Raw genomic sequence first — 11,478 nt, 5'->3', positions numbered from 1 at the left:
AGTGCCTTGGAGGAGGGAAGGCAAGGCAAGGGTGGCCTGCAAGGGATGCGCAGCCCCGGCCTCTCTTCCTTCCAGCTGCTGTCTCGGCAAGTTCCTGCACCGTCCCGCTGCAGGGTGAGCTCTGGGTGCTGCAGCAGGGCAGCGAGAGAGCCCCCTTGGGCAGGCATGAGCGTGCGAGGTGTGGTGTTGGGAGGTGCTTACACTGCTGAGCCGGGGAAGGTGGTGGTGTTGGCCTGAGGTTTGGGTGGGAGTGAGGAGCCCCACGGAGCTCTAGGGGCATTGCTGCGAGTCTCTGGAGCCAAGGGAGTGGTGGTGAGCACAGGCGTCCTCCCAGCAGCCTGCCGGCTTGTGGGCAGGCATTGTGGACGCTGAGCGCTGGAAGCCCTTTCCGCTTGGTGTTTTCTCCCTGAGCGCTTGGAGAGTTGCCACTCCTTTTTTGGGAGGTGGGGAGAGTCCTAGAGCCTTTGCATTGTGACCACTCTTGTTTTTCGGACTGCTCCCTGCTGATGCCGTGATGGGGTCGTGTCCTTGCAGGCCTGAGAAATGCAGGGGCCAAAGAGTGGAGCACTAGTGGCTCAAGTGCTTGCTAAGAGAAGAGAGGGAAGTGGTCCTTGCTGCAGGCTGCTGCCTGGTGCTGCTTTGGAGGAGAGCTCCTGGCACCAAAGCGGAGGACAAACCAGCTTGGCTCTGCCACACGCCCAGCTCCTTCAGTGGGTGGCTTAGCTGGTGCTCTCGGGCTCTGCCTGGGCCATGCCAGGGGGGACCCTGGAGGCAGAGCCTGCGCTGGCTTTTCCATGTGGCAGCCGCCCTGCTGAAAGCTGCTGGCTTGGCTCGAGGCTTTGCTTGGCAGAGAAATCCCAGGCCTTGCTGAGGCAGGGCAAGGCAAAGGCTGGAGAGCAGTGGAAGCCTTGTGCCGTTTCCCTGGTTGGAAGTGTGCTTGTCTAAGGCTGGTGCACTGGCCCTGTCCGTGCTGCTGAGTGTGTCTGCTTGCTGCCGTGTGGTCATTGGTGAGCTGTCGGAGCACGGCCCGAGAGAGGGGGAGTGTTGCCAAAGAGTTTTGTCCTCCTTCCTTGAAGCCCCAAAGGGCCCCTCAGTAGGGAGGCCTGTGGGGTGAGGGCCTTGAGGGCACGTGAGGCACAAGAGAGAGGCAAGAGCTGGCGTGATGCGCCTCCTGGGAGAGCACTTGCCCTGTGCTTTGTGGAGGTGGGAAGGGAGCAGGCTCTGGGCTTTGACTGGATGTTCAGAGGAAGTGCCTGGGGAAAGGCTCTGGAGGACTAGAAGCAAGCGGAAGGGTTGGAGAGTGGGTCTTGGTGTGTTTTGGGGCCCTTGCCCATGGTCGCTTCTGCTCGGAAAAACTGCCTGTCGCAGGGCTCCGAGAGAGGCTGTGCCCACGCGGCACGCCGTGGCCTGGCCGTTGGTGGTGCTGCGTGCCTCTTGCTGGGCCCTGAGACCTGTGGCCCTGGAAGCAGCCTGAAGGGTGTTGGCAGAGCAGCTCTGAGCGTGGCAGCTGTTTGGCTTTCGCAGGGCCTTGGAGGCTGGGGAAGGGCCCGTCCTCCCCTTGCCGTTGTCATTAGCCCTGCTGGCGGGCCAGGGGGAAGAGCTGCTGAGTGCTGCCTCTGCTGGTGCCCCCAGCTGAGACGCCCTCACCTGAGTCCTTCCCCATGTCCCAAACTGTCAGGGCACCAAACCAGAGAGTGCTTGTTGTCCTTGATGTGTAGGGGATGTGCTGGCTTGGTTGTATTGGCCCACCCTGTGGGCTTGGTGGCCCCAGGGTGTTGGTGCTGGGTGCGGGAGAAGACGTGTGGAGAGAACAGTGGTGTGCGTGGGGAATGCCATGAGGCTGGGGAGGTGGGGAGCGCTGCGAGGTGAGCAGGTGCCTTGGCTGCTGGGGCCCTGGCTGCCCTGGTGGCCCCGTGAGCCAGGCACGCTGGCAGCCGGCTGCCTTCTGCCCGCTCAGCTTCACGCCTGGAGTTTCCTCCGCTCTTGCCAGGCTCTGCAGCCAGTTATCCCACACAGACTGTGAGATACATCTCAATGTACAGCTGGGAGTATTTAGAGTGGAAGCGGTCATCTTTCAGAAAGGGTTCCTTGCTGGAGATTCATAATTAACATTTCTGGGATCTGTCCTACCACAAGTGTTATTAGGATAGAGGCGTAAGCAGTTGCCTCTCTCCCCTATTAGCAAGGGTTAATTGGGGTACTACTCCTATACATAACTGGGGCAGACACTGCTTTCTTCTGGTGTGGCAGGACCCTAGGAACTCTTTCCTTATAGTGCAGTGGTATTCCACAATTAGCCCTTAATTAACCATCCATTTAACCTCCCTCCAACCCAGTGAAATATGGCAGGTGAGGGGAGAGGGTCTTGAGCTCTTCCTGCCAAAGGCCTCACTGCTTTGGGGCTATCTGCTGCACCTTGCACCTTGCACCCTGCCCTGGGCTCTGAAACCAGATATCCAGAGGCGGACATCCAGCAGGAGGCCACAGAGAGCAGTTCAGATCATGTGGGACTTTCTTCACCCACACAGTTCACAAGGAAATGGTCTCTCCACAGTGCAGCACTCAGAGGTGCTCTTTCCAGTGGCGGTGCCACAGTCATTGGCCCATTTTAAATGGGCCAAATAAGGGAAACTTCCAAAGACCAAGTATTTCTTCAGGCAGTAATTTGGCCTTTAAAACCACTTCTCCCAGAGGTGCCTGCCGCAGGGAGTAGTAATCTCAGCTGCCCAGAGCTCACTTTCTGTGCTGAAGACTAAGGAAATGAGCCCATTGCTTTTGGACTGGAAGAAACATCAGCTGATGCTCAGGTATTTTCCTGCAAGTCAGCAGGAAACACTTCCTGGGTCCGAGCTGAGAATCAGCGTGCCAAGCTGGAGTTGTTTGATGCAAATAACCGCCTCAGAATTAGGTTCCTCCCCTTTCCACATGCTCCTCTCTGCCCTAAGGGGGTCATTTGGGAGCTGACCCTTCAGGTGTCCAAGTGAGCACATTTGGCAGAGTGTCACTGAGCTGGTCACTGAGGCCTGCAGTTTCGGAAGCTCTTGTCAGGATCTCCAGCTGGAAAGCTGACTCAATCCCAGTGTGTCTCCTTTCTGCTAGAGAGAGAGAGAAGAGAGCCACATAGCTGGATCATCATGTCCATCCGGAAGGGGAAAGGCCAGCAGGTGGCACAGAGCTTGGAAGGTGATTGTGAGATTCTTTCTGCCTCCCCATCTGATGGGCCAGTATCTGATGAGTAGCAGACCAGCTAGCAGGCCCATCTCCTGCTGACACAGAGCCTGCAGGCCCAGAGCCCTCACCCTGCTGCCAGCGCTCTCCCCAAGGCAGCCCAGGAAGCCATGGACTGCCTTCGTCCTGAGGATGTGTTGCTGGCTTATGCTGCTGCATGCTGCCTCCCTGGAAACCCCCAGGCCCTTCTCGGCCAAGCTGCTTTCCAGCCGATCGGCAGTCAGCGTGTCCTGGTTCAAGAGATTGCATTTCCTTTTGTGGAACTTCCTGATGTTCCTCTCTGCCCATGTCTGCAGCCTGTCACAATCCCTCTGAATGGCAGTGCAATCAGAAACTTGCAGGCCCTTAGGAGGCACAGGCCCATGCAGGTGACTGTGTGGTTCCTTCTGTGTCTGTAGGTGATGTGCCAGGAAGAAGCTCCTGGGTGGGAAACTGTTTGTGAGGTGACTTGTGTCTCAGTACCTGATAGGCCAGCAGCAGGCACATGGCTTGGATGTTGGTTGTGAGGTCATTTTTGTCTTGGCACGTGATAGGGCAACCACTGCTTCTCGAGCAGAGGAGGTGCTTGTGCGATTGCTTCTGTCTGAGTACCTGATAGGCCACTTGCAGGCCGATGGTTTGGATGCTGATTGTGATGACGTTCCTGCCTGAGTACCTGTTGGGATAGCAGCAGGCACATGGCTGAAAGGCTCACTGCAGGCAGGTGGTCTTGGAAGAGGACTGTGAGGTTACTGGTAAAGGATCAGCTGGTAGGCCAAAAGTCTTAACAGGTGGGGACATTGTGATGAGAGCCATTGTCTTAGGAGGTGGAGACATTGTAGTGAGAGCCATTGTTTCTCAGAAGCTCCTTGGATGGTAGGAGGCACATGGCCGTAAAGTTGAAAGTCAGGTCACTCCTGTCTCTGCCAGTGATGGGCAAGGAGAAGGCACATGGGAGGGACCTCACAGTCAACACTGCAGCCATGTCCCCTTTGCCTGCCTCTCCCCATCCTGTAAAGGAAGCGACCTCACCATTAACACCACAGCTGTATCACCTCTGCCTTCCTGTTCCACTCCCTTCTTCTGACCTCTGCCTTCCCCCTTCCGCTTCTCCTCCTCTCTCCCAGCCATCGCCCCTTTACTGGCACCTCCCTCTCCCCTGTCCCCATGGGATTTCACACATGTGGTGGGCAGCTCACATGGCAAGATGAAAATGGGCTCTGGGGGAAGGCAGGCTGGGACAGTGAGGAGGTGGAGATGTGCTCTGTGCAAAAGGGTGGCCAGAGTGCACAGAGCTTTGCCCTAGAGATGGTGACAAGCCAGTCCAAAGCACGGCACAAATGGACCCTAAGGCAGGTGGAAAATGGGCTGGACCACTGGGCCAAAATGCTGTGACCAGTGGCACAAGGTCCAACTGGTGGCTGATTAGGAGCAGCATCCTGCAGGGATCAACAGGTGGGACAGCATTGTTCAAGGTTTTCATTAACATCCTGGACCATGGCATGGAGCGCACTCTCTGCATGTTTGTGGACTAGGTGCAACTGGGGCAAGCCTCTGAGCAAGCTCATCTAGTTCCCTTGGAGTGAGTGGGGAGCGGGACTAGATGACGTCCAGAGGTCTCGTCCACCCTAAGTGCTGTGATTCAGTGAATCTTTCCCTGAAGAGCTCTGGCAAGACAGAACAGTGAGAGGAAGCAGAAAGGACAGGGAGGCAGAAGAAGGCAGAGGAAATAGGTCCCTCTGAATAAAGTAGTTGCTCAGAACAAAGCTTCTCCATTCAGAGTGTTGGTAGAAAAGGTATTGGGCTGAATAACTGGTCACAAATATCTATACTCCACTAGAAGGAGGAAATACTGCACTGCATGCACTTGGTGCTGCTAAAAAGAAAGAGAGAAAGACAAGATTCATTAGAACTGGTAAAACATACTTGACCTTCTGGAAATGGCTATGTGCCAGTTTGGGCACAGAGTAATTTTTTGGATAGGTTTGAAGTTACAGCTACACATTTTGATTCAGGCCTTTACTCCTTTGCCCACATATGGAGGCTGTTGCTGCCTGAGATGCCCTGGGGTGACTGAGTTCCCATGACTAGAAAGGGAAGGGCAGACACCTGGGTTAGGCAGAGCCATCTGTCCTGGAGGGGTCAGGCATGGGGTGAGATCAGTCTCAGCCCTGTTGTCACCTCAGATGGGGTCGCACTTCACTGACCGTGCAGGGAAGGAGAAGGGAGTGTGGCTAGACTCATTGGGACACCTGTAGGACGTCACTGTGACACAGGTATGTGGAGATTTGTGCAGATGTGGCCTTCCAAGAATACAGTGGTTTCTTGAAGCTGGTCAGCCTGCTTTCCTCTATCAGGTGAGAGAGCTCGGCATGTCAGAGGGTGACTCGCTCTGTGCAAAGAGTGAGGGGTGGCACGGACAGTTGTAGTCAGGGGGAGGTTTTATGAGGACTGGGCTCTGTGTGAGACACAACAAGTTCTTTTTTAATGGTGTAGGCCTGATTATAAGAGAACTGTTAGGAGAATTACATGAAAAATGAAACAAGAAAGAAATTAAGAACAAGATTTAAAGCAAAGAAATGTTTTGTTATACTTTCCAGTTTCAAATTTTGTCTGTGTGTGTGTTCTTATTGTCTTTCTTAATTTCTTTTTCTTTTTAATTTAGTGATCTGTTAGTATGATTTAGTGGTCTTATAATTTTTTTTTATTATTATTATTTAAGGAAAGATGTTCAGAACTGGGGTAGGATGCTGTCACAGGGTCACAGACACCTGGTGCCATTGCAGGCGCCCTAGTCCCCTCTGCCCAGCCTCCCTCTGCAGCTCCGAGGGGCTTCGGTTTCCCACAGGTCCCCTGGGAGAGCTGCCAGGTCCGTGAAGGTATCTCAGAGTCACCGGGGCCTCTCCAAGCGGCACTGGCTGCTTCTGGTTCGACACCTGAGCTCTGCCTGGAAAGGGGAAGACTTGGTTTTGACGTTTCAAAAATATGAACACGCTTTGATAGGCTGAAATGATTGAATAATTTTAATGTCAATGATTTCGTATGATGAAATAGTGGAAATCTTCAGGAAGGATATTAATCTCAGGAGAAGAAGTACTGATCTGCCCTAGACCTTATGTTTCCACTGCTCGGTGTATTAGGCTGTGGATGTCATCTCAGTCATCTCCCACATGTTTCCACATGTCCTGTCTACATTGATCACTTCTGAGGTCAACTTTGCATCAGACGATCTGGGCTTATGCCCTTCCCATAGTTTCCCAGTTTTCCTCCTCCCCTTCCTCTGTATCATTCAGGCACCTCTCAACTCCCTAGTCGCTGCTCTGAGCTTCAGGGAGTCGGAAGCTTGTCTCATCTTTCAGCCATCTCATTGTCTCTCCAACCAACTCCTTCACTGTGTTTCTAACTAGCCTCCCCCATCTATTTGTCAAGAACATGTCAAGGACGGCTATTCCTTGCAGACTGTGGACCTGCCTGGAGGCAACTTGCCCCTGACATACACTTGAGGATTGTATTGTATTTCTTAGGACACTGCATCATGTTTATTTCTGTTTGATCAGAATTGAGACAAATCCTTCTGTTTCTGTTTGCAGCTGATTTTCTAAGGAAAGCAGGTGGGACTTGGTGCCCAGGAGCTGTAACATTCAGCTACAGGCTTGAGTGGGAAAAGGCTAGATGTTAAGCCGAGTGAGGGAAGTCCCCAGGGGCTGAGGAGAGAAATGTCAGGGCTGGGGAGGTGGGGAGGAAGGTTGTCCATACATGTCTCCTATCAGAAATACTGCTTTTCCCAAATGTCCAGGCTTCATTAGGAAACACCACGGTTCAGTGTGAATTGGAGAAGGTGGGTATCACTTCTTCTGTAACCTGAAGAATAAAGAAAGGTTGAAGAGCAGACATCTCTCAGGTGCTCCTTGAAATCCTTCTCTTTTCAATACCCTCCTGAAAACTTGCCAATTAGCCACAGAAGAGCTGAAGAAAATGATGGAAAGAGACCTGGGTTGTTAGGGCTTTTTGCATTTTAATGACCCCTCAGGTGTATTTGGTGCTGAGGCCATGAACCTCAGATGCTGAGAAGGTTGAGCAAACCTCTCCAGAAGTTGAAGGGAGAAGTAAATCTCAAAGTTTCTTGGAGTGTTAAGGAGTCCCACTGAGGGCCATTACTGACAAAGCCTTCCCAGGGGGCTGATTAGAGCAGAAAGCTGGAGGCTCTGATTGCAGGTAGGCCAAGGCAATGTGCAGGTGGCTGTGATGCCAAGTCAGCCTTGGTGTGTGTTATGAATCACAGCAACCAGGCCCTGACACCCAGCCCTTGTGAAGGGTGGTGATTTCCCTCACGCCTTGCTCAGGGCTCTTTCTGGGGGTCAGTGTGAAGGTGGGCATGTGCAGCTCCAACTGCAGGACAACAATATGGCATCTCTTGGTTCCCCGTGGACAAGGAGGTCCCAGTGGTTTAAGGTCCCAGTGGTTTAAGGAAACTTCTTCTCAGAGGCCTTAGGAGCAGAGACACCAACCATAGCCAAGAGGCTAGAGACCTCGGTTCTGTTGGAGGCTTTCAGCCATGGCAGTGCCCTCAGCCAGCTTCACCACAGTCTGACACTGTCCCATGCCTGTGCCTCTTTCCCTGCACCCTGTAGACCCCCAGCATGCTTCCTCCCCTTGCTCTGTCCCCAGGATCTCTCCATATTTACTGAGGTCTCTCTATCCTTGCTGGTGTTCTTTGAAACACAAAGGCATGGGGTGACCTCAGAGGCCTCTGGGTGACCTGTTGCACCAAAGCACTACCCTTCAAATCACAGAATCACAGAATCACAGAATCGTTTATGTTGGAAGGGACCTCTGGAGATCATCTAGTCCAACCTCCCTGCTCAAGCAGGGTCACCTAGAACATATTGCCCAGGATCACATCCAGACGGGTTTTGAATATCTCCAGCGAAGGAGACTCCACTACCTCTCTGGGCAACCTGTTCCAATGCTCTGTCACCCTCACAGTCAAGAAGTGTTTTCTCAGGTTCAGGTGGAACTTCCTCTCTGGTTCAGTTTGTGCCCATTGCCTCTTGTCCTGTTGCTGGGCACCACGGAGAAGAGACTAGCCTCATCCTCTTGACATCCCCCGCTTCAGATACTTATACACGTTGATGAGATCCCCTCTCAATCTTCTCTTCTCCAGGCTGAACAGGCCCAGCTCTTGCAGTCTTTCTTCATAGGAGAGGTGCTCCAGTCCCCTCATCATCTTGGTAGCCCTCCGCTGGACTCTCTCCAGGAGTGCCATGTCTCTCTTGTACTGGGGAGCCCAGAAGTGGACACAGTACCCCAGGTGAAGCCTCCCCAGGGCTGAGGAGAGGGGCAGGATCACCTCCCTCCACCTGCTGGCAACACCTTTGCTTATGCACCCCAGGAGACCATTGGCCACAAGGGCACATTGCTGCCTCATGTTTAACTTGTCCTCCAGGACTCCCAGGTCCTTCTCAGCAGAGCTACTTTCCAGCAGGTCAACCCCCAGCCTGTCCTGCTGCATGGGATTATTCCTGCCTAGGTGCAGGACCCTGCACTTGCCTTTGTTGAACTTCAGGAGGTTCCTCTCTGCCCAACTCTCCAGCCTGTCCAGGTCCCTCGGAATGGCAGCACAGTCTTCTGGTGTGTCAGCCTCTCCCCCCAGTTTAGTATCATCAGCAAACTCGCTGAGGGTGCACTCTGTCCCTTCCTCCAGGTCATTGATGAATATATTGAACAAGACTGGACCCGGGACTGACCCCTGGGGGACACCACTGGCTACACACCTCCAACCTGACTCTGCGCCATTCACCACAACCCTCGGAGCTCGGCCATCCAGCCAGTTCTCAAGCCACCTCACTGTCCACTCATCTAGCCCACACTTCCTGAGCTTCCCTAGGAGGATGGGATGGGAGACAGTGTCCAAAGCCTTGCTCAAGTCCAGGTAGACAACATCCACTGCTCTCCCCTCATCTACCCAGCCAGTCACTCCGTCATAGAAGGCTATCAGATTGGTCAAGCATGATTTCCCTTTGGTGAATCCATGCTGACTACTCCTGATCACCTTCTTGTCCTCCAGATGCTTAGTGAGGACCTTCAAGAGGAGCTGTTCCATCACCTTTCCAGGGATGGAGGGGAGGCTGACAGGCCTGGAGTTTCCTGGCTCCTCCTTCTTGCCCTTTTTGAAGACTGGCGTGACATTGGCTTTCTTCCAGCCCTCAGGCACCTCTCCTGATCTCCAAGACCTTTCAAAGATGATGGAGAGTGGCCTAGCAATGGCATCTGCCAGCTCCCTCAGCACTTGTGGGTGCATCCCATCGGGGCCCATGGATTTGTGGATGTCCAGTTTGGACAAAAGATCTCTAACCTGATCCTCCTCCACCAAGGGAGAGTCTTCCTTTCTCCAGCCTTCCTCTCTTGTCTCCAAGGTCTGGAATTCCTCAGGACTGGCCTTAGCAGTGAAGACGGAAGCAAAGAAGGCATTCAATAACTCTGCCTTCTCTGTATCCTTTGTCACCAGGGCACCCGCCCCATTCAGCAGTGGGCCCACGTTTTCCCTAGTCTTCCTTTTGCTATTGATGTATTTGAAGAAGCCCTTCTTGTTGTCCTTGGCATCTCTTGCCAGATTTAATTCCAACTGGGCCTTAGCCTTCCTTGTCGCATCCCTGCACGCTCTGACAACGTCCCTGTATTCCTCCCAAGTGGCCTGTCCCCTTTTCCACATTCTGTACACTTCCTTCTTCTGCTGGAGTTTTGTCAGGAGTTCCTTGCTCATCCAGGCAGGTCTCCTGCCTGCTTGGCTCGACTTCTTCCTCAGAGGGATGCACTGCTCTTGAGCCTGGAGGAAGTGATGCTTGAATATTAACCAGCTCTCTTGGACCCCTCTTCCTTCTAGGGCCGTGTCCCATGAGATTCCCCTAAGTAGGTCCCTCAAGAGGCCAAAGTCAGCTCTCCTGAAGTCCAGGGTTGCAATCCTACTCATTGCCCTGCTCCCTCCTCGGAGGATCCTGAACTCCACCATCTCATGGTCACTGCAGCCAAGGCTGCCCCCAACCTTCACCCCTCCAACTAGACCCTCTCTGTTCATTAGTACAAGGTCTAGCATTGCACCTCTCCTCGTTGGCATCTCCACCACCTGGGTCAAGAAATTATCATCAATGCTTTGCAGGAACCTCCTTGACTGTTTGTGCCTAGCTGTGCTGTCTTCCCAACAGATGTCAGGGTGGTTGAAGTCTCCCATGAGAACCAGGGCCTGTGATTGTGAGGCTACTGCCAGCTGTCTGTAGAAGGCCCCATCGATGACTTCCTCCTGGTCAGGTGGCCTGCAGTAAACCCCCACAACAGTGTCACCCATGTTACCCTGCCCTTTAATCCTTACCCATAGACTCTCCACTTGCTCTTCATCCACCCCGAGGCAGAGCTCCACACATTCTAGCTGCTCCCTCACATAAAGAGCAACTCCACCACCTCGCCTTCCTGGCCTGTCTTTCCTAAAAAGCACATAGCCATCCATGACAGCATCCCAGTCATGTGAACTATCCCACCATGTCTCTGTCACTGCAATGAGATCATGGCTCTGCAACCACACACAGATCTCTAACTCTTCCTGTTTATTCCCCATGCTGCGTGCATTGGTATACAGGCATTTGAGAGAGCCAGTCAAGCATGCAAGCTTCCCAGGAGAGGTGCAAGAGGATCCTCCATAGCCATGTTGCATGCTGTCTCCCCTGGCTGTATGCACCCGCTGGAGGCATCCTGACTTGAGCGGTGTTTTACTGACTCTCCTGCCACTATACCACTCCCCTTCCCCCATCTTGCCTAGTTTTAAGCCCTCCGTACCAGGCTGGCCAATCTGTTGGCAAAGACGTGCGTGCCCCGCTTGGTAAGGTGGATCCCATCGCTCCCCATCAGCTGTTGATCTTCAGACAGGGTCCCATGGTCATAGAAACCAAAGCCCGGTTGCCAACACCAGTGGCGCAGCCAGCTGTTAACTTGGAAAATTCGTCTACTCCTCCTCCCATCCTTTCCCCTCACAGGCAAGATTGAGGAGAAAACAACCTGGGCTCCCAGACCCTTCACCACCATGCCCAGAGCTCTGAAGTCCCATTTGATGGTTTCCAGTTTGCCTTTCGTGTCATTAGCACCCACATGGAAGATCAGCCGAGGGTAGACCCCACCCCATCTCAGTTAGTCCAAGCATGTGGCAGTGCTGTGACAGCTTGGGCATCTCCGTTTGCTCCTGGCTGTGCCCCAGGCTGCATATGTCTGCATATATGTGGAGTT

The sequence above is a fragment of the Struthio camelus genome, chromosome 29, assembly GCF_040807025.1.
Source record: "Struthio camelus isolate bStrCam1 chromosome 29, bStrCam1.hap1, whole genome shotgun sequence".
Classification (NCBI taxonomy): domain Eukaryota; kingdom Metazoa; phylum Chordata; class Aves; order Struthioniformes; family Struthionidae; genus Struthio; species Struthio camelus.
This window is presented reverse-complemented; position numbering follows the sequence as displayed.